Raw genomic sequence first — 24,587 nt, 5'->3', positions numbered from 1 at the left:
ATGATACTGTTTTCTGCTTTTGGTAAGCAGTTGGATCATTTTCCCAGTCACAACACCTGCCCTTGATTGGCACTTCTTTGATTTCACCTTGTTTCATTTCTGCCTTTCAGAGTGGAAAAACATATTAAGCTTGCTTTGCTGTGCCCAGGCTCCAAATTTCAAAAAATGATGGGAATTTTGTCAATCGGGTAAACAAAAAAGGTTATGAATTTTGTATGCTTTCCCAATATTCCCGGTAAACAGCAACATTTTAATGTCACTAATGGAAAGTTGGTGTTTAGTTTTCGTGGGGAATCAATTTTTTCAGACAAAGTTAACCTGATGACAGTTTTCGAACCTTTTAATTTCCCGAGGTATATAAGAAATTTCATTGCAGACTCATTTTATCTACAAACACTCTTTACATGTTGCATTGATATAAGCAATCCACTGAATATATATGCAGGAGAGCCTCGGCAGGCAGGGGAGGCTTGTTTTTGTAACAGTGAAATGCTGAAAAAATCAATGCTAGCCCAAGTAAAAAAATCAACTGAGTGACATCTTCGCCTACCTTATTTCAGTCCGCCGCTCTTTCCAACCATTGAGAACCATTGCAGCTTGCATTATTACCTAAGCCTGCAAGTAGGGCCAGGGATGTGCAGAAAGCTGCACAGTATGTTTTCTGCTCTGAATTTCTGCCTGCATCCTGATCAAGGCATTGTGATGATCTGTACAGGTTGTCTGCTTGACATTGCCAAGGATATGCTTGCAAAAGTGTTGAAATGGCTCACTGTTCTGTGTTGGTTGACCTGGAGCAGATGATGCAATGCTGGACAGGTGGGCCTCACACTAGTGATGGCAGGTTATTGCCATATATTTTTTCTGTGTCAGTATTTTAGTCTTCAATAACCTCCTCTGCACATGCAATAGCATGAAGACAGGTTTGATTGTGAAGCTGTAATACATTTTTGGGCATCTCTCTTGGACCTTAGCATTCGATTGGTTCTGCTTTCTTTGGAAGGACAGTGAAAGTTGCAATGTGTTATCAAATTTTTACAACCTTTCTTGTTTACGATAACTTTTTCTGTTGTGGTGTAATAAAATGTGTCTTTAATGTCTAACTCTGGAATACTTAGTTTTGCCAACTGTTTAAGCTATATTGAAACATTCTTCATACACGGCTTCTTTTTTAAAAGAAGTATTGAAGTAGGCTGATCTTGGACCATGACTGGTTAACTAAAACTATCCAATGCTTGTACAATTATCAAAACATACACTTTTGTTATGCTATACACATCACTGATAACTTCATACATGCTCAGTATTTCAATCTATCCATTTAGCAGAGGTCATTTTAAAGTTAGGTCAGTAACCTTAAATGGGATTTGGATAATAATCGTTATGGGATTAATAGATCACAGATTGACAAAAAACACACCCTTTAACTGACAGGGCTAAGATTTAATTATATCATTAAGTAACTGCAGTTGCCACCTATCGTGAACTAGATTTATGGACTTGATCTGTCATTAAATCAGTTTGAATCTACCAAGTGGAGTTTGAATCACTAATCATATCGCACCATGCTACCCTGCAGTTGTTTAAGGTATGAGTAAGTAGCAATCTCCAGATTCTTTACAATTACACTGGGCTGCACACCCATCAGTGAACCCTTGCATCCCTGTGATTTGTTGGCCAAGATCCTTTGTTAGGTTTGTGTTCAAAAGTCCCTGCACTTTGTACACTGAATTGTTATGTTGAATACCATTATCAGAAATTATGATCACATGTTCCTTCACAACCTTGGTGTTACTGTGGTAGAGGCCAACACAAAAGCTTAAGCTCCTTTGGCCACTACACACTTTTCTCTTATTTCATTTTGCATTTTTTTCTTTCTGATTCTGTAATTTTGGTAATTAAATGAAATCTGTTTAACTAAAAAAGTGTGATTAAGAATTGAAATTCTCTTCAGTATTTTTAATACCATCATTCCTTTCTGTGGCATAGAGGTAGTGGATGGTGACATGCAGGGAAACCTTTGCCACATCGAAATACTCAGACTGTGTTTTATCTTGAGACCTGCAGGTGTACCCTTGAGAGTAGTCATGGATGGTGACTTTGCGATTCAGGGGTAATTGCTCAAGCAAATTGCCGAGTTGATCACATTACCACTTGGCCATAACACAGTGCATCAGAAAATTTCAAAGGAGATTCTTTAAGTATCCAAGCATTTCGGAGGGTGGTGTTTCCCTAGTGACAAGGGCCAGTTTCTCCTGCTCTTGACCAATTTCCAAAACCTTTCTGGTTGAGATATAGTGATGGCACCTCCAAATAACCACGCTGTCTTTCGATTCTTCTTTGGGAAGGAGTTTCATTAAGTAAACATCACATTGGTCGCATTCTTTTCCCAAACATGACATTTTATGGTATGGATCTTTTGCTTTAGGACAAAGGGTCAATTCAGCTGCCTCTGTTATGGTGGCAGGAACCAGAACAGGCTCATCCTGATCTTTATTTCTAAAGTCTTGCAGAATCTTGTATGTCTCCTAATAATCTCAACATTTCCGACAAAGATGACTTTCTACCGTGTTCTTTGGCAGGTTTTACAAAAAATGGCTTCAGTGATTCAAACTTCAGCCGCTTTATTTTAATATCAGGGTGTGGTGCCTGGAATTCCAAGTAAGCTTCTGTCTGGGAGTTTTCCAGTATGTGCTTTCCATGTTCTGTGCGCTGGCTTTTTGCTATCCGATACCAAACAAAATCTCTCTTGTCTTCAGTTTTGGACAGCTAGCTTTTGTTGTCCAGAAATCCTAGAACTCTCTTAACTTTGTCAGGAACATAGTCCATCAGCTGAGGTGGTTGTATGACTCACTTAAGGGGAACAAACGAAACCTGTATATTCTTAATCTTTGACTAGTAAGTATCATTAAAATGCATGATAGCAAGGATAGAACGGTAGCTTTCACTTTGTAAATGGAATTTTAAATTTACCCCCAATACCCTTGTTTTGCTCGCCATCTTGGAATTGTAAATGTATTTTTTGCGTCCGATGAAGTGGAACGCAAACTTAATATTTGACCTGTGGCTTTCCAGGGTTGGTTTCCCTGTGTGTGGTTTTAGGTCAAAAACAACACATTCCTGTAAGGACACCAAAATGGCCACCCCCGCCTGATTTTTGCGGGGGCATGTCATGGCCAGTAAACTGGTAACGTTTAATGCTAAGACATGTGATAAGACATGTAGCGAACACATGAGTATGTGTGCAGGCCATGTGAGCAGCTCGTCTTTCTGATGGATCTTTCTTTGACTTCTCTCCATTCAGTCGCCATACGCTTTGCTATTGTGTGCTCTCAGCGTTAGATTTTGGCGAATTTAAACGCTTCTATGGCAGCATTTATCGAAATCTGGGGGAATTGTCCTTGTTTATCAACACGACTTGGTTTCGGGATGATAACCATGGGAACAGCTACATTTTGATTGCATTTGTTGATTAGTTTCAGTTGCGACAGATAGCTCAGTCTTTATCTGGTCGAAATTTTATTGCTTGGAATTGGTGGAAAAGTACTCTGAAGGCAAGATCCATAAGACTACTTTATTCAACAGGAGAAATACTTGAATTAGTCGCACGGAGTTTGTTTATGATAAACGGCCACGCAAAACGAGCACGTGATTGCAAATGCTAGCTTAGAATAATGTACGTAATTTAAATATTCTATGAAACTTGAGAGTCTACAGAAACTGGCGGCATCACGCAACGTATCAACAAATCGTGACCTCTTCACTAGCATGGACTTGACACTGCATATCTGACTGTAAAACCTCGGTTGCTGCTGAAAAATGTTGATTTTAGCAATAGACAGGTTGAAAGTCAGCTAGTGAAATCATTTATTTACGGTATATATTAAAGTGAGAGCGTCGAACGTGCCCTCATAATCTCTGATTACTACTAGTCTTATATGTTTTTTTCTCAGAGGCACACGATATTTTGCCTGGACGTATATTTGGAATAATAAGTATCTTAGATATTATTTCAGTATTGTCTGTAGTTGTTCAAGCTATGATGACGTCATAAATTATGTCACGATGACTGCCATTTTGTTTCTAGTTTATGTATTGCAATAAGGTTCTCCACATCACAGTACTAGTAAAAGCCTTTTCTACATTTAGTTAATTAAGCACACTACGCCATGAACCAATATACCATATATATGTAGATACACGTAACTAGGTCCACACTTCAGTCTAGAGCTCATTCGAGTACAGAAACACCAGGCTCATATAACGCCCTTTGTCACTGCTGTCACTTGCATTTCAATCTATAACTTCTCAAATTCATAAACAATTCATCAAGATGGTGTTTGGATATCTGATTGTTTTAGCAGATATTTCAGCCATTTTAGTTTTCGCTTTCTCCTTAGTGTTCTGATCGGGAAGTTATATCAAACACTCAAGACTCTGTTTGAGCACCTTTCCAAAGACCTCAAAAATTGTCAAAAATACTCTGCCACTAGCGTCATATTTTAACTGGAGCTGTCTTCTCTGTGGTGACGGCTCCTGTCCAGATTGCTTCTCGATAATTTGCTCTTGTAACGCGATGTCACAGAGATGACTGGCATGACTGCAAAGCCTCTAGCTAGACTTTCCCGCCTCTGGCGGAGTGGACTTCCTAGCGCAGTGCATCCATATTCTGGCCCCCTTCTCGTACAGCTGTCACATGAGTGCCTCCTTCAGTATCTCTTTGGATACTGTTCACTCGTGCCCTTCTCGCCATAGCTCGGACGTACCTTTCACTGTATTGAAGAATTAGAAGCTGAACTGCTTACCAGAGAGTATCACAGCCTGTGATTGTGTTTAAGCCAATTAGGACTTTCATGAAGTAGAGCTTGTCAATGCCTTGGTCAAGTTACTTCCCCAAGCTGGTAATAAATAAAGAAATTTTATGATTCTGTTCTTTCCGCCTCTTCCATTCTTCATGTAGCGCATTCCAAGGTTTTGGCTTTGAGCAAGCAGTAGGACAAAGATATCAGTGTTGGGGTGGGATGACACACCTGCCTCCCACATACCGAGCATGGAGAACCATACTCATATCAGCCTCTTCATGGTTACACCCTATCTCAGGAGTTGGTTTGCATTTGGCTGCATCTTAGTCTCTAGCACTGATCTTCGGCTGTCACGTACATGATCTGGTCACTGAGTCTGCCTCTGAATGCTTCTTTCTTCCACTGTGACCTGAGGGAATTGGCAATGTCAGGCTTGTTTGCCATGATACTGAAAAGCTTGTTCCCTAACTTCAAAGTATAGGCAGAAAGTATGTTCTTGTACTGTCCACTGTCAGAGGTAGACACTCTTTAAAATCTTTCGACATTCTTGATTGATACCTCGTGATACATGCGGAACACTACGTCCACGTGCCTTTTCCCTGTGCTCATTACCAACTCAAACACTCTCTTAGCAACCACACGAGACATGCCTCTAGGGGGCGGGATATTCAACTTCTGGAAGACCACCGTTCCAGATATACTGAAAATACTGGTTGCATTCTCTGGGTATTTCTCGGTGACTGTGATGCGTCAGTCTAGCTGTTGGGAGAGTTTGGCTTTGCGCAGTTTTTTTTGGCGGGAGTCCACAAGGGTCGGCAAGAGACCAGCATGTGCCATCAGAGCAAATACCTCCCGATCCATACGAGGAGGAAGTACTACATCCCAGTTGGGAACCTTATGCACAGCCTACAGAACCTTGAAAGACTTCAGCTTGGCTTTCTTCAATGGATCTAAGTAATCTGAAGTGGGATTAGAAGAGCAATGGTCATTACAAAGTTGTTGACTGCCTTCTTTACCTTGCTCTTGGCCTGTAATGTCATCACTTACTTCACTTGTTACTTTGATAACCTGGCGTGGACAATTTCGTTAATGCTGCATGTTGCTTCCATGGCTAGATGATAACATCCTTGAGCTGATCCACCAGCTTTCCTACAGCTTTGATGTCTTCTTTGATGTGTGCTGGGGCCAACTCCTTATGGATATAGGTTTGTGATAAACTAATAGGCCAATACTTGTGAAGAAGCTTCCTGGTCTGACCTAGAACCCTAAACACCGCATACAATGCATTCATCCACCAGATCATGGTGCAGAGGAAACACTTTCGCACTTTCGTTTATGAGACCGCATGTTTGGTATCGGGCTGGATGTAGGAAACAGGCAAATGTTTTTTAGGGCTTTGTTTCAACAAACTTGCAATTTATACAAATATTTTATCTACTTTCCCTCTTTTCATGAAATGATTTTGAGAACCGCACCTCACAACTTTTTTGCAATGATCATAGGTGCAAAATGATCACATTGTGACTAATAATCAGGCGTTATGACGTCTCTTGTGATGTCATATACTGATAATTCAAACACTAGAACAAATTGACACCATGTTTGTTGTTCCAATACGTTTAAAATTTACATTTAAAACACGATTCGCTTACATAAAAGGCATGTAAACCACTTTTAAGCATTCTCCAAAAATCCAAGATGGTGGCAAAAGAAGGGTATGTAGGGCAAAATTTAAAATTTGATTTATAAAGTGAAAGCTACTGTTCTTTCCTTGCTATCATACATTTTTATGATGCTTAGTAGTCAAAGATTAAGATAAGACATGTTTCGGCTGTTCCCCTCAGGTGAGCCATGAATCCAAATTTTCGGCTCTCAACTGATGGACTAACAGCATCAAATCTTACTTACTCCATCCTCCACTTGATGCCACGTCAAATACTTTTTCTGTCTAATGATGCCACTTAGAGAGTGAACGCTGAGCATGACATTTTTTAACGTTTTCTCCAAAGACAAGGGATGTAGGCTCTCAATGCTTTTTCTTTTCTCATTTGAACCACTCTTTCACCTACTCTAAGCCCTGTGAAATAACTGCTGGCATTGCTCTCAATGATCTTGTTTCTTCTTCTGGAGTCTTGAGTGTTCCCGTCTTTACAAGTTGTTTCCTTGTTCGTGGCCTGGCACTTCTCTTTTGGATTATTTCGAAACGCTTTTTTGGTTGTGGGCAAAGCTTTTGAAACTATTCTTACTTGCTCTACTTGCTGCCATTCTGTTTCTAGAGCGCACCGCATGGCAATCAGGATGGACCGCTTCCCCTGCCTCGGTGATCTGCATCCACTTTTCCTTTAACCTTCTTCTCTCTCTTCTACTGCCTCCTTTTTAGTGCAGAGTGCACTACTGGGATGGTTTTGAGGGCTGCCTGTCGCCAAGGTGCTAAGGTGTAAATTTTAATGTTTGTTTAGTCTTTGAGGCAAGAAAGTGGTGAGGGTGAGGTGGGAAAGGTACATGTGTACCCTACAAAAACATGTTCCATCTATGTCAGTTAGATGTGAACATTGCAAAGCCATAGAGTCGAACCTCGATTATCTGGAATCATTGGGACTAGATGAAATAGTACGGATAATCGAGGGTCCAGATCATCGAAAATATGAATATTAATGAAGAACAAAACTGTTTAAATCAAGCAACATTTAATCGTGAAACAACACTTTTACAAATTGTTTGGAAAACAATATGGTCTTCTGTACATCTTGAACCACTCAACTCTGAGCCAGTCAGAACTAATTTGAGTGTTCTTCATTAGTTACGATGCGTGCGAGCAAGCACTGCTTTTGCTCTTTAAAAGCAAAAAACTCGCTTTTGACTGCACTTCTCAATGCTATAGTTTTAAACAGAATATTGCTAGGATCTTGATCATGAGTAATAAATATTCATGACAAAATTGGGACAAGAGAAAAAGTCCAGATAATTGAGAAATCCGGGTAATCGAGGTACGGATAATTGAGGTTTGACTGTATATTTGTTCTGAGTAACCCCTTGCTGTCCTTGTGGTACTATTCTCTTTAGAACAAAATCAATTTGCTCTAAACAGATGTGCAGATTAGTTAGCGTTCATGTCTTCTACATATTATGTGGAGGATGCATCGTATATGGGATAACACAAATATTGAGTGGTTTTCCTTATGGTAGAGCCCAACATGTAAGAGACATGCATTCTAGCATCATAAGTGTTATGTGCTATGTTTCCACATGGTTTTTTGTCATGTGATGTTAGGTAGCACCACTTGTCCCTTTTTAGTGCAAAAGTGAAACATATCTTTTAGAATTATCCACAGGTCGGCTCAACAAATATCATCTGCTGTTTTCAATCTACAATAGTATGTTTGTCAGGATTTTAATAAAGAAGGGAAATGTGTAGCTTCTCCTTAGCAGCTTGTTTATTTCTTGCCTTAATTGCATCTGTAAGAGAGACCAAAAACTGCCTGAGTTAGTGGCTTTGATATTCTGCAAATTGTAAATTTGAAATAAGAAACAGTGAAGTGCTCAAATATTGCTGCATTGCATCCACGATTGCATGAGTCTCCTATCATCCATTTCCAGACTCCACTGGCCTGGGATGAGTGGGGAGCATTGAAGATCCAATCATAGCCCTGTGTAGCTAAGTAGGACTAAATAAGGTTGTGATCCATCTCATTGAGTGAAGCTTGGAGTTTGTTGTATGGTTCAACGAAGTTGGTACCACAGAATGGAACTGTACCACTGGTCCCCGCAAGGCTAAGAATTGTCATAGCGCATTGATAAAGCCTAAAAGAGTCCATATTCTCTACAAGCTCAATGTGAATGGCTCTTGTCACCAGACATGTAAAAAGCCTGGCCCAACGTTTACTATTAGTAACTCCACCCCTTGTGTGTCTGGCACTAGTTAGCCAAGGGGCAGAGTAGGAGTTAGCGGTCAACAGGTAGATCAGCCATTTTCTGAATCTGTTGTCTTCCCTGCAGTTTGTTACATTTAATGCACTTGTTGATGGCGCTGTTCATGAGGTGTTTTCCACCGAGGATCCACAGGCCATGGCTCCTAATAGCACCAAGGGTGATGTGACGACATTGATGCTGGACTCTGGAGTGACAGTAGCGGACTGTGAGATTTGTGGCATGATGCGAGCTTGGCATGATTGAAGAGTGACATTCTTTGAACTTCAGATCTACATGTTCAAGGCAAATGTCAACTCTTGAGAGTCCCTTGTCATCCACAATTAGGCCAAGTTTCTTGAGCGGACTAGTGGCTGGTAACCTCACAGAATTCTGAAGGAGCTTTAAGTCTTCTCCATAAGCCTCTGGTTGCACGTTCTTGATGATGACTGATTGGGCTTGCTTGAAGGTCAGCACTGTAAGCACTGTTCCCGGTGCGGCATGGTCACCTTCCTCTCAAGGTGTGTGCTTTTTCCATGAATGGGCAAGTATAATGAGGTTTGCAATAGCTTTCAAGAGTGTGGACCACTGTGAAAACCTAGAGACTCTTGCTAATCCAAGACATTTGTTTGGCTCTAGTTAAATAGTTGACACCTTTATTTCAGGGTGGACCTTAGGGTCATCCTGTTTCATGCCAGGAAATTATCAAATCAAATTGGGCCAACTTTCATTTTGGCCGCGGAGGATCTGAGGCTTAGTTAGGCAAAATCCAAGATGGCAGATCAATGTGAAGCCAACGATGGCGAACTAATTATTTCAATAAACGAGGCACTGAACCGTGAGAAATCAAAATTTGAGCAACAAATTTCAACTGCATATAACCTAAAGGATTTAGACAATACATTTCAAGAGCTAAATAAGCTAGCTGAAGTGGTTGTGAAAGGGAAGTTTGGCGGTCTTCGTGAGAGACCCAAATACAGCATCGGCGAGCTATATCGCGTGCTACAACGAAGCATGATCCACACTAAAACTGCAATTTTTCACTGTTTAAGTTCAAAGATGAGCAAGGTACATCCCTGGATGGTTTGCTTCAACCTTCCCATGCCACAGGAGGTCTTCAATCTCTTGCGTAAGGAGATTCTTGGTAGAACAAGATATGGGGTAGAGGTTGAAAAGAAACCAGGATCAGTGGCTATAATGTTTTCAAGCCTGAGAAGATTATGTAACCAGTTCGACCAATTCAAAGATTGTGGTGAATTCAAAAAGCAACTTAGTGAGAGAAAAGGAGAAGCAAAGCTTATTGTAAATGACGAGAAGAAGGGAACAATGATGTACATTGCTAAAGAGGAGCTTTTAAGGGCTAAATTTTATTATGGATATTGGAATTGCTATGGTATCAGCCAGCAATGAAAATAATAGGCACAATACTAACCACACTTGGAATTGCTCAATCATTTCTCTTTAATGATTTGAGAGACAATGGTCTCAACAGTCCATTATATTTTAGTTTACAATATACTTGCATCTTGAAATTCATGTTTATAAATGACAATATTGTTTGAACTGACACTACAACTACAAGTTGAGTTAACATGAATACCCAACTGATTTGCATGTTCAGTGTGTATTTGAATAGAGCTGGCATTCATCAGAATTATATATCCAGTGATGATCAAAATGTTATAACCTAAATTGGATATGACAAGGTTGTGCTCCAAGAAAAAATAATTGAGAGCCCTTGTCCATTAACATTTAAACTATAGATCCAATCCCTTAAGGGTTAATACCCTACATTGCTATACAGTTTAACTTCAGTCATCCTAATATTTTAAGTGTTAAGTTTTCTGGGGCAAACAGGAGTCACTAGAGTACAGTCTTGCATCGTCAGAAACTATAGAGATAACATTCTACATCCAGCTTACAAACAAAACTCACTAAGATCAGTACCTCAAACACTCTTGTGTCAGTTTGCCATCACGTACAGATTTCTTGATCTCCATGAGTTTATGTCCACAGAAGAAGCATTGTTCAGTTTCAGCTTCTTTAGACAGGCCACAGTAGCAGTAATGCTGGGGATCCATATGGATGCAGGTGGGAATGAGTGTCATGTGACTGATGATAGGCTAATAGTGAGGGTTGCTTGATGGGGAGCCATGGCTTGCTAATGTGGTCGTGCCTAAAAACCTGATACCGACGTTTGTACTGACCGTTTCTGGCAAAGCTTGCAATTTGCACATGTTTAGCTTCCCTGCCCTGCATTGTATTGATACCCAACCCTGTCCCATATTTGTCAAACATTTGCTTTGAGTGGGCATATAGACTACATGTCCAATGCTCCACACACTGCCTGAAACTGAAGACCCAAACAAAGCAACTGCAGTAAAATAATCACGGCACAACAAGTTTTGCAAGATCTTCTTCATTGAGATGGTACATTGAAGAAGTTGCAGCACAGTCCCTGAGTTTAGTACCAATGAAGACAATTGGCAGACGTTTCATTAGCAGCTTGTGGTCTGTTGAGTCGCCCTGAATTGCCCTAACTAAATACATGAACCCATGTAAGATTAGTCGTGAATCTTTACCTGTCAAGCGATACGTAAAATCCTTGTCTTTACCCCTGTCCTCGAGCAGCCACTTGCCCAATTGCTTTTTCATTCTCCCTGCCTTTACATCATTTTCCATAGCCTTTAAATATCTGGTAATTGCACAGTTTGGGGGAAGTTCACTAAGGCTGTTTAGTTTATTGGGAAGGTTACTCAAAGAAATGGCGATATTGAGCAGCATTGTATGCAAGTACTGTACCCCACTGTTGTTTAAGTGGAGGGGTTTAACAACCTCTTTGTCACAAAGCTTCCCTATAAATGGTTCAAATTCTTGCCTGGATTTTTTCCAAGCAATGAACTGAGTTACTTTAGCCCTCTTTGTTTTCTCAGCTAAGTGACCTGGGAGTTTCCTTTTGAAATCAGCAACCTGCTGAGCAATAGCAATTCTCTGGCTATACTGCCATGGTCTCCATTTACAGTTCTGGGTCTTCCCAAATTTTTCAGTTAGTGAACTACTCTCATCTTGACAAGCATTAGCAAAACTGGAAAAGTATTTTGCTGAATTAGATAACTCACCATTTATATAAGCCAAGAATTTCATGTCCCCAGGGAGAAGGTCAAATGAGAAGGTTACATCCTTCCCCATTACAGTGAAGGTTTTCTTGTCAATACCCTCTATATCTGCAGCTGGTAACCACCTCATGGTCCTCCTTACAGTTGGCTCTGAACAATAAAAAATTGTCATTGGGTGAGGCTACCCTGGGTCCCACATTTAAAAAGCTTACTAACCAGGACATTGATTGGTCCCACTTTCCAAATGGGGCTCCATCACCCCCAATCGCAACCTTAAATGTTCCCTCCCTCTCACCAAACCAGGTCAGTTTGTCGCTTTCTTTCCTACATTCATCAGTTTCTAAATAGAATTTACAAAGCATGAGTAGAAATTCCTCTAAATTTCTATACATCCCATGAACCTGTTGGTCTACTTAAAAGTTATAGCACAAAGTTTCCCTTACTGAGATCACATCTCCCCTATCAAGCTCTTCAATTTTATTCATTAGAACACTGTATGGAAGTGGTTTAGGAACTGGGACACCCCATCCATAAGTTATTCTTTCCTTTGACGTAAAACCCTTTTTGGTATGCCTCCCAGTATTTTTCATTACCATAGATGATCTTGTCTGCTGATATTTAACTTTACTAATTACCCCACCTGCATAAAGGAGTGAAAGCAAAGGAATAAAATTTTCCTCACTTTTCTCATACTCTACACTGCATTTTTATTTTGGCCACAGTGGCCTTTCTCATCTTTCGTGATGAACAAACATATTTAGACATATCTGCCATTGTGCCTTGTTTACATAGTGTAGAGAACATGCCATCAAGTGCAGGACTTCTGTTCTCTGCAGACTCTCCATTTACCTCTGCTGAAGCAATGAGGGTTTCTAGTTGTCCTCTATTGGCACTTCTCCTTGGCAAATTTAAACCTCCTTCATTGGTGAGTGGAGCTGGACTTCTCTTTCTAAGGGTGGATGCATTCTTTGTCACCTGGAATGTCGATTTTCTCTGTGGTGGTGACTCTGCTTGCAATTCATCCAAAGTTTGTTTTATGGTCTCTCTATGAGATAGAAAAACAAATGAATTAATTTTTAATTAAAGGAACAGTCAGGGCTTTTTTTACAATTTGATTACCATTACTGTTTCTTTTTTAATAGGGCTATTATGAATAATAAGGCTTATATAATTTTCAGCTTATCATGACAATGGCTAAGCTCTTTAAATTAGTCAAGCGTTTGACAAAAGATAACAAAGACTTACTTTGTTTTTTAGTTGCTGAATTTGTTTCTGTTGGGCACAAAGCTCCTTGGACTTCGACAAATACTCAGCTCAAAGTGCAGCCTTTTTCTAGCTAGTTCCCCGACCGGAAAGCGATCCCTCTGTGACCTGTTCAATGAACGTCTTGGTTTTTTCCTGCTCTTGCATCCCATCCAAATGCTACTGTTGTGCCAAATCCAGGGCCTCTGGTAACAAACCAAAACGATAGAAACACAGTTCACATCATGTTCTTCTATTTTTGATAGACAGAACAGTTAATCACAACTTCTCTTGCAGCGAAAATTTGCTCCAAAAAACGTTCAATTTTGCTTGCTCATCGTTATGGTAATCTTATGCCAGCAGTTGAAGATTTAGAAGCTTGGAATGATATTGATAAATAAAAGAAACTGCTGCAAGCTGTATATCAAAACAAAGCTCCTAGTCTGAAGAATTTTGTTCTTTAGTGCCAAAATCCATTTTTGGTACCAGTCTTCCGAGAAATGGAACACATGTAATGATGCCTATCCCCCTTGGTTGCATGGCGAATGGCCGAGTGAAATGTCCATCCTAAGGGACTGGAAACTAAGGACATTTCTCTGGCCCAATTTGTATCGAAAATTGCCTGGCGTGTTAGTGTCTGAGGCTAAGCTTCTGACTAACATGTCAACGGCCACGTGCTTGTTGTGGAGAAAGGTGGGACCAGGATGCCAGGTACTTGCAACAGCTACCAGGTACCTGCAACAGAGGAAAGCGAGCTGGCAGCAACCATGGCCGAGCTGGAAACAATGCTGGAAACAGGGGGAGGAGCCGCACTGGAAACTGGGGCGGTGTGGTTCTCTGCACGAAATGCAGCGACAAAAGTTGGTAAGGACTGGTGAAGCACATGGGCCACAGTGACCGCAATCTCGTTTGAAAGCAAATTCAAGGCTCCCGAAGGAACTGTCAAAATAGCTACTGAATCGCCAGAGGATGGAGGAGCCGATGTAGAAGGAGCTGGAAACAGGTCCGCTGACAGGCTGTTGAATGTAGGCTGCGTAGTGGGCATACTGAAAAAATTGAAAAGCTGTGGACAAAGAGGCCAACACACGTGAATTGGGCAACAACATAAGTCGACAGCAAAAGGCCTCCAAGTTGTCTGAGAAAAAGCACTAAAAAGGCTCCAGGAAACACTAAAAAGCTCAGGTGAACGATTCCAAGGGAAAAACAGCGGAAAATGCAGAAGAAAACAATAAAAAATTCTAAAAATGATCAAGACACCCAGAACACTAAGCACAGTAAAACTATGACCGCAAGTAAAGGCACATGCATAAATTGCAACTATAAACTGCTGACCCGGGGGCACAGGAAACTGCTCTGCACCAGGCCTACTGCAGTAACACAAACCCTAGCAACAACGAAAAACCACTGCATGCCATCAAAACTGCTAATGGGCGTCAACGCCATGCCAACTACTGAGCAACATGCTCCTCGTGTTTTACTAAGTTAAATAAGTATATTTAACGTCATTAAAGATTTGGCTTTGCTGAAGATGCTAATCGCAATAAATCAGTGAAAGTTTTTCTACCATCCCCAAATGGGCATAGTGATTGTGGTACACATCTTTCAAAAGCTGAATCATCCGAGTCATCTGCTTGTTCATGGACATCTGCCTCAACATTAGTTTGAATAGTAGAGTTGACAAGAATGGTTTGAACTGGACTTGAAGATTCTCCAGAAGTGGTGACACCATGATGTTGAGGGAGTTTCCTTCTCTCCTTTGTCTAGTTCCATGTTTTGATGGCTTGTTTTTTAGTAGGTTATGTAATTTCGTTACTGGTCTCAACATCTGATTGGTTGTACTGCTCGTTATCCTCTTGACAGCACCAGCTCCTCTTTCAGGCCATGCATTTGACACTGGTAGGGAAAGAAAACCCTGTGCCATGGCTGCTAAAACCTTGGAAGGATCTATTTTAGTTCTTCTTCAACCCTTTCTCGTTTGGCACAACTCTTGCATCAAGAACAGCATATCTGTTGATGAATGAGATTTCTGTTTTCTAATTGGCCAATTACCTTTGATGCGTTATAAGCCACTTAACCCCTCGTGATCACTGCATTGACTGCCAATACCTGCACTTCTATGATCACTTTCCATGATTATAACAGACGAGTAGCAGTCACCTATACATTTCCTGTAACACAGGTCAAAATAATGAAGTATTTAATTTTGCTATTTTCAGTGGATATACTGGTCGCTTTTTATGTCTTGTACCATTCAGTTATTTTTTTTTGATTATTTACATTTTCTCTGTAGTATTAGCAGTTTTTTATATTACCCATAATGCTTTGTGGGCGTGGCAAGTTCAGGAATTTGTGAGCTAATGATGTAAAAATGCAGAAAATATCAATGAAACAAGTTTGGAACTGTAGACTGTTCAGAGAGAGGCAATTATCTCTTCATTTTCCTTTAATGGCAGTTTGTATATCATTTTTCTCCCTTTTTTCTTGGCTGGCAGTTCCCCACAAATGTGGCGGACAGTGGCTGCATACACGACGGCCGTGCGCTTCTCATTAAGGGTGAAAGTCATATCGTGTATGTTGTCCCTGAGGTGGAAGTTTCCTTTTATGACCTGCTCACCCCTCAAGACAGTGCAGTGGTAGTCATCTGTGAAATTGCTGCTGATGTAACCTTTACAAGATAAAAATCGTACATTGGGTTATCGTCATACTCAAAGTGTGACCAACGCACAGAACCCTCGATAGCCGTCTCCTCTGGTAGCAGTGGCAAGGCATTGATTCCGCATAAATCACATTGTCTTTCCAAGCACTTGATTTTGTGAAATAACTGATCCTCTTGTTTTGGGCAGAGTCTTCAGCAGCTTCTGTTATAGTGTTCAAGACAGGGTATCCATTATTGTTGTCAGCTTCCTTGGTAATTCCCTGGCGAAACTTCATGCAAGTGTTAAATAAAATTTTAGTCTCCACATGTTTTTGGCAGAGGCATGATCTTCTATCTCTTTTCTTTGGCTTGTTTAACAAAAAAAAGGCTTTAGGCTTTCAAACTTCCTTTGCTTAACTTTGACGTCGGGATAAAGCTGCTGAAATTCCAGAAATGCTTCCGTCTGTGTCTTTTCCAAAACGTGCTTGGCATGGTGGACATATTGCTGCTTCCCAATACGTTTCTTGACGATATCCCTCTTATTTCCAGTAGGTCTACTGGCCGTATTTGTCCAGTAATTAAAAATGGTTTGGTCATCTTCCTCTGAAATAGCGTCTTGGCAAACTTTCCTTTTGGTATACAGCCAGCTTTCAGTGTCGCCCTTGAGGATGCTTTCCAGGGTTCTTATCGCTTTACTTATGCTCTTGGCATTAAAATCAACTATTTTTCCCAAGGACTTTCCTGCCCTCGTCTTTTTTTTGTTTTCTCCAAATGCAAGAGATGTGAAGGCCTTAAGTGCCACTCTTTTTTCATTCGATCCCGAGTGCGTCACTTGCTTCAAACCTTCAGAGATATCTGATGCCAGAGCTCTCAGGGCGTTCATTTCTTTCTGTTCCTCGGGAGTTTTTACCACTCTGTGGTTTGCAAGTATCTTCCTAGTTCTTGGGTTGTTTGCTAGTGTTTCTATGACTTCGGCTTTTTTCTTGGGACTCAACAGGAGCTTCTGTTTAACCTTATCAGTTGCACATTTTTTGGATGACCTGTTTGAATATCCAGATTCGCCCACGCTTGCAGTCAATGCCGCCTCTTCTGTTTCAAGTTCTTGTGCAACCTTTTCTTGTTGTTTTCTTTTGCGGTATTTTCAAACTCTTTCCTTTGTTTGTTCTCTTATTTTCTTCCTTTTATTCTGCAGTTCTGCTCGAGTGTTTTCTCTCTTTTTTCACGTTTGATTTCCGCTCTGTTTTCTTTACATCTGTCCTTGTTCGTGCCGCCTGCTTTGACAACTCTCAGATCGCTTGTCTATGTTCCTTGACTTGAGCAATCGTCTTTTCACGGTTCTTTTGATGAGATGCTCTATCTCTCTCTTCCTTTCTGCTTTTCTTTCTTGAGCTGCTTTTTTATGTGAAAGCGGCAGAAGAATAATATCTTTTGTTTTCTCCATTCCAACTCTTGACCTTTTGTCTTTTCAAGCAAGTGACTACATGTATTTCGATGAACCTAAAACGTTTCGTCACGCTATCATTGGCCCTGATTTGCCTCTCAGAGCCCCCGCGAAGTGAACAGAAACACGTCGTTTGTTTGAGTATCATGTTTTCCGCTCAAACAAGAGGCAAATTTTGAGAGAAGGTTCAAGCCAGCAATGCTGATTTTGTTTGTGTTTTCTTTTCAGAAATCCTTCATTATGCTCTGTGAACACGGTCTTGATGGCGGAAAGTGTTTCCGAGTCATTCAAACTGGAATATCTCACTAGAGATGAATCAGAAAGGCCTGAAAACTTCAGAAATGCAGGATAAACATATGCCCAAAGTGGTGGTTTGGAGTGAGTACTTGCTTGTTCTGATTTGAGAATTTAATTTTCTGAATTCGGCCTGGAGTTGTTGTTGATCTCACCTCCTCTTAAGCGTTACACAAACTGTTTTTAATTTTTGTTTTCTGTTTGTTGTCTATATTTATGCCACGACTCAACTTCAAACTTTGACTTTGAAAAGCCTCAAATATTGCCCATACCTTCCCTGTAATTACTTTCTGGGTAGATGGAAATGTCAAACTTTAAATTTTAGTTTTTTGTTCAAACATTACTTCAAACCTTACAAGTGTTACAATTTCAAACAAACCATACCAGCCACTTTCAACCAACTGTATATTTGAGAAAGAATAAAGCACTTCCACTGAAACTTAGCCAGTGTTTTTATTGTGTTCTTAGCTGTATATGAGAGAACTTAAATTGTACCTATAACCAGAAGCAAGAAATTCGAACTTTTGTCAAAGTTAGTGGTGATTTATGCCGCCATAATTGTTACGCGTTACATTCGAATTGTACCGTGTTCAATAAAATCTTAAAACTATTTTTGATTCTTAAACGTACCAAGGCAGCAATTTTTCTGGCCTATCTTAAAGAGTAGCTCTTAAGCTACAAATATGGAAATCTTCAGTAAAAAATACTAAATATTAAGCACGATATTTAGGTTAGAAGACAAAGAATTGGCATTTTGGCCGTAGTGGTGTGGTGATTGTGCTACTCAACAACAAGAGTTACTTTTGGACCTGACCTAACCAATGCATTCAGATAGTTCATCATAAAATTTGTTTTTTTTGTTTATCAGTGCTGGTGTGGTTGTTTTGATCTTCATGTTCTTTAAATTTCTTGTTAAAAATCAAAACTTCACTGTTGTGAATATCAGAAGGTAAGAAGCATGATGCAAGCATGTTGGGTGATTCTAGACTGCTTCAGCAGCTACAGCGGTATGCACATTCTCCAGCAGGATATCCTATGTGCATATATGGGGACCCTGCATACCCCTTAAGGGTACAGCTTCAAGCCTCTTTCAGAAATGTGGTTCTCACTCCACAGATGCAGGCATTTAATTCTTCAATGAGCTCAGTAAGGAGTTGTGTGGAGTGGCTCTTTGGTGATATAGTTAATTACTTTAAAAATATTGATTTTAAGAAAAACCTGAGGATTGGGCTAAGTAACATTGGGAAACTTTACATAGTGTGTGCTTTGTTACAAAATGTTCTTACCTGTTTATATGGTAATCTCACCTAAGAGGTTTTTGATCTTCAACCACCTAAATAATACATATAAATAATACTTGTGACAGCAAAAAGGTGGCCATGGCCGCTTAATAGAGGTGGCCGTTGAATAGGGGTATCAAATACAGCAGTTTACTGACAAATAAACCGGGACTTTGGAAAGTGGCTGCTTAATATAGGGTGGCCGCTTAATAGGTGGCCGCTTAATAGAGGTCGGACTGTATTTTAACTTTCTTTAACCCATTGACTCCCATGCTGCCCGTAACCGGCAGTGACGAGCAGTGGCCTTTGTTCCACTTCTGATGTCATCACCTTTGACCAAAATTGGCATATCTATGCTCAAGTTCTGCAGGACAAAAAGATCTTTCCGATGATACCCAGGTCAAAGTGATCAGCTCAATGGAGCCTGGAATATGCACGAAAATGCTCAGAAATTTGCGTGAAAAACTTGGAGGAGCAAAATTTTTGGTGACTACACTTGGCTACCCCATGGTAAAAATTCCCTGTCTCAATGATGCTTTTTCAGACATTTTTGAACTGCTAGAACTGCTAGAAGGTCAATCACTGCAGCAAAAAGATAAGAAAAGGAGAAAAATGAAAGGGAAAAAAAAATTTAAAAAAATGAAAAGCCTGAAGACATAGATCACTTTCACGACCAAAAGCTATCTCGAAATTTTGATTACTGTGCACACCCGAGCCAAATTCTTGTAACATGAGATGCTGGTGAAAAGAAAGGCATGCTGTCATATTTGCTAATGCCTTTTTGGGTTGATTGGAGCTAATTTGGCTCATATCCAAGCTGAAAATCTCCAAAATGTCCAAAAAATGCGATTCAGGCAAAAAGCTCCTGGAGTCGATGGGTTAAAGGGTATCTGGATCTACGAAGTGCCAGTTATTTCTTCATTGACATCCATAGGGACTAAATGCTATTTCTCTTCCTCATTTTCCTGTTTTGAAAAAAGTTGCCTCTCAGCCAAGCTGTTCCTCTTGGAAAGGTGCAGCCATAGTCTTTTGTGGTTTCCTCTTCAAGTTTTTCCAAGCTGTTGCTTGTAACTTTCAAAAAGGTAGTATTCAAGCTATAGTCACTTTTTTAGTTTGTAAAGCGATTGAAGAAGCTGATGGAGTGGTAAAGTTGTCAGTAAGAAATTTGGTTGTCCTTGGCATTCTTGATTACTGCTGTTTTTTACTGTCTGGCTCACCTTTTGCTGGACATTAACTCCAGGATCCTGCTCTCCTTTGGCATGAGAGGTTTTTAAGTATCTTGTCTGAAAGATCTCCAATACAATGCCGTGACTTGCATTGAGCAGTAGATCCATCTGTGAACTTGTCCAGTTTGTTCAAAGCAACAGCCTTTCGGAAGCGAGTATTTTGCCTTGAAGGGTCTGGTCCTATCAGCTGGCAAATGTAATCAAATTTCTCCTTTGTAACACAGATATCATTTTTCCACAAGGCAGAGAAGACTGGATTCTAGTATATCTCTTCAAACCAACCCTATGGTCTGGGATATACTAATGCCACTCATTATCGCAGCAAAGAAGCATGTCTTAGTCTTCTAATTCTTCTTGCGAAGAGAGCAGTGATTAAGTCATGTTGCCTTCTCTTCTGAAGAAAATACATGTTCAGGGCGATAAATCTGAACCTCTGAGCTTTCTGGATAGCAATGATTACAAGAAGAATAACAGTCGTAAGGACCGTGCATTCAGGATCCTTGGCATGAGGTGGATACAGAAGATTTCTTTACCCAGACGAATGTCACGCAAGTAAAAAATGGAATGTCTGAGGTTATTTCTTTTTCTCATCAAGTTGCAATTTGATTGACGCACTTTGGACAACGAGCCATTGGGGAAATGTTTAAGTCAACAAGCACAGTTTACTATAGTCAACTTTTGTTCACTTACTTTTACCATGGTAAAATCCCTTTGCTATAGTTAAGTTCCTAATGTGACCCCAACCATTGTGTTTTGCATAGCAACAAACTTACCCACTTTTTACCATGAATTGCATCTATCTTGAAAACTAAGTCAGTGACCCCATACTTTTTTACAAAAACCTTTTTATTACACACAGAGGAAGAAATGGATTCTGTGTACTAGATTTTGCTTAAATGACAAAAAAATTGAAAATTTCCAAGTTGGAAAATTCCACTCCAGTTTTTTTTAACAATTTTGCACATGCATTCCGCTTTTGCTGTTGAATAGTTTTTTGCATTAAAAAAGAAGGCTCACCAGATCAGTTTTTAGGTTCGTGGATAAGGAACTTGTAGCATGCATTCTACACGTAAATCAAAATTTTGACTTTGCAAGTTGGCACTTTGTGCATGCGTGAAGGCAGTCCGCTGTTCAGTAAAGCCCGCAATTCCATGCGAATACCCGTGAATAGTGTTTTCTTTTTTGCTCTTGTTGTTAGCAGCATAAGCGGTAGAGGACGAGTACATAAATATCCGACGGTGAGACTGGCCCAGTAAAAAGAACGTAGAAAACCTGAAGAGTAGTTGGTAATCTGTATTGCATTCGATATCCGAATGGATGAATATGGGGTTCCTTTATTCATGTGGAACAAACATAAAAATGTAGCAAATTGATTTGTTGAAGCATCATACTCCTGTAGCTTTTTCTATTGGAGAAACAAGTGAATTTTTATTCATATTGTTTTTATTGTCTTTCTTTTTTACACAGAAAACTGGAATTACAATAGCCATTTTTTTTAAACAGACCACAAAATTATATACACACTATCGTGCAACTATTAACCAAAGTTTTTAAAAGGGGACAAAAATTCATTATACCTCATGGAGAGATGATATATATGGATTGCAGTGCTCCTTGAACAACTGTCCACATGGCTGTTAAAATGGTGTCACACACCATTTCCAATCCTTTCACCCGTTTGGCTGTGAGAGTCTAGTCACATCTTTGCAGATTACCGGTGAATTTTTTGTGAGTGGCAGACATAATCATAGCATAATGGTGCCTACAAACAAACAAAACAGCTCTGTTGATTAAATGTAGAGAGAACAAACATTTAGTTTAGAAGGGATTTATATTTGACGTGTTAAATAACTATTTGCATACAGATTGCCTGGTGGAAAGTATGGTGGAAAGCTTGTATTAATTATAGGGGTAAGCATTTATTAGTCTCTAATCCATAAAGGTCCATTTCTATTTGAGCTGTTACACCAAATGACTGTTTATAAACATGCAAAAAACGGGTGCCCAAAACCGCAAGGGTGGCTGGTTAAAAGGCGTTAAAACATTAGTGAGCTACATTCTGCCGGTGAGTTAGTTCCAGATTCTGGTTGTTAATGCAAATTTTTACTACAATTTTTTGTGATCATTACTGAATGCATGAAATTTAAAGAGCTGACTATGGATAAGACTGAAGGATAGCTTCTTGGAAACTTGCATTCCTGTACATGATTTCTTGTAATTTCCTGATTGCCAATCTCAATTGTACCATATACATAACCACGGGTACCACTGAGACAAGGAGGATTTAAATATTGAAAATGCAATTTGTGTAAGCTTGTTACCCCCTCGTCCAAGATACAACAATACAATCATGATAAATAACAACACAGATCAATTGAAACTGCTGAGCAGCTGGTTCAGTGGAGTGCAAAGAGATGTATCAGTTGTCTTGAACGTTGCCCTGTATCCTGATGCCTCAACTTTTCAGAAATATGTTCCAGTGCCCAAGTGTTTACTGAAGGGTTGAACACATAATTCTGCAATCACAGCTCTGGTTTGTCTGTCCAGCCAGTCATTATATTGTAAATTTTTGATTGTGCTAACATCTGTTGCAATTTCTCAACGCTCTCTGATTTTTCAGTTATTATTTCAATAAATAGTCTCCATTTCACCAGTGTTATTCTCAGGAACATGCTCATCCCGTAATTTCACTTTTAAATCTTTCCTATTAAAATACAAATTCATAATTCAAAACCATCTGTTATTGTATTTTAAACTTTTTGACAAAGGAAGTGAATGTCTTGGTGGGAGAAGTTTGGATCCAATGAAGACCACTGTGAGTCTGTGTTAACAGTCAAGGAACTGTTCAAAGAATTTCATGACACACAAACAACAGTCCTTGTCATTTGGTTGCAGGGCTGTAGGATACCTGACCTATTCTACTTCCAAGGTCTTCTTTCCACCTTGTGGTGTTGTAACTGACCACACATCTCTGAGGTACCTTATTGTGCTACATTCAACAGTTTTTTGTTGCTTTTGCAGAGAATAGAGTATCATCAATGTGATGTTTGGAACAATTCCCACAATTACTAAAATCCAATCGACTATCATATACAGAAATGGAAAAAAATGTCTTTTTTTGTCCATTTCAATATTGCCAGTGGGTAGAATTGCAATTTTTTTATCTTAAGTAAGGTGCATGTTCCATAGTGTTGTGAATATTCTTTAATTGATGGCAAATATCTGCACTGGGAAACAGCAAATACACATTCTAACATGGATAGTGAGAGCAATCACTAAAGCTTTCAAAACAGCCATAAAATGCTGGGGACCTTAATGTTTTCTGTGTGCTGGCATACTATTTACATAGTATGTGCTGTACTATTTACATATGTGCTGGCATACTATTGGCCATTTCATGAACATCTACTAAAACACAAAAGTCATTTTTCTGTCAAACTAACCTGAAATCAACATGAAATATATACCTAAGTATTTTCTTATCAATATTCAGTATAAATGTGGTGAAAAGAAGCACTTGAGACATTTCTTTCATATATTTTCTGAGCTACAATTTATCGCTTTCTCCCAATATCGAAAAAATGTGGCAGAAGAAGATTCAACGCAAAAGTTCCCTTAACTTAGGTTTTCAGGCATAAAGTAGAATGGAAACAAGAAATAACTTCTACATACATGTCACTTGGATGTGCTTTTTTTGTTCTCTTTGATTCTTAGATTGCAAAATGTCCAGTTTTGTTTCATCTGTTCCGATACTTCGACCCAAGGTTTAAAGAGAAAATCCATTTCCATCCCGCTTTCATGATAGTCCTTTTTACAGTTCCCGGCACCATCTTGGAATAGTAATCACGCAAACATTATGTCGAGGCTCGCGTTGAGTCGCATTTCGTATCTGGTGTGTGTTCAACAGACAATGTGCACTCATCTTTGCTTTTTCTTCGCTTTTGTCCTGTTTTTTTCACGATACTTTTCGATAATGAGCAGCAGTAATGCCCACCAAGATACTCCTCCGTCGCCTTTGAAGAAAAGAGGGAAACAGTGTGCCGTTTACGGCTGTCACAACTGCTATTACAATGACAAAGGGCTTACTGCTGGTTACCATTTTTTCAGTTTTCCAACTGACCCCAAGACCAGAAATCGCTGGTGTAACCTAAAAAAGTGGCAACATGGAAAGGATGACTTCAATGTAACTTTTTTTTTTTTTTTTTTTTTTTTTTTTTAATTTTTAATTTTTTATTGCTAAACACACAATTACTTACATTGCCTTACTCTACTCACAACAATAACTAACCTACTTACAATACACTACATTATTGTTATCATCATCATCATCATTATTATTATTATTATTATTATTTCTAATGCTTTTACCGTCTTACAAACGTCACTTACAATACATAAAAAAAAAACACCTATTTACAATACTTGGCATTACGTTACTTACTTACAATACACATTGATTGCTTATTATGACAATGTAATTACTTAATTATACAAAAAACAACAACAACAACAAAACAAACAAAAAAAAGAGAAACAAAGACCTTGCAACTAATTACTACGGGAAACGCCTTAAATGGTGAGAAGGAATTTCCACTTCTGTTGAAATTCCCTTTCGCCATTCGACGTTGCAGCAATATATTTTTCTATC

At 39.5% G+C, this 24,587-nt stretch overlaps 1 long non-coding RNA gene and 1 pseudogene across 1 annotated transcript in view; one reads left to right on the top strand and one right to left on the bottom strand.

Annotated features, from left to right (window-relative positions):
• Positions 1–18,917, top strand: part of LOC145483475 (uncharacterized) — a 40,479-nt gene extending 21,562 nt beyond the window's left edge. Inside the window, exon 2 of the long non-coding RNA XR_014048926.1 lies at positions 17,368–18,917. This is a non-coding gene — a long non-coding RNA (uncharacterized LOC145483475). The remainder of the gene's footprint in view (positions 1–17,367) is intronic.
• Positions 10,646–13,236, bottom strand: LOC145483441 (uncharacterized; annotated as a pseudogene).
• Positions 18,918–24,587: the final 5,670 nt, after the last annotated feature.

This window comes from Orbicella franksi, chromosome 4 (genome assembly GCF_964199315.1).
Source record: "Orbicella franksi chromosome 4, jaOrbFran1.1, whole genome shotgun sequence".
Classification (NCBI taxonomy): domain Eukaryota; kingdom Metazoa; phylum Cnidaria; class Anthozoa; order Scleractinia; family Merulinidae; genus Orbicella; species Orbicella franksi.
This window is presented reverse-complemented; position numbering and strand designations above follow the sequence as displayed.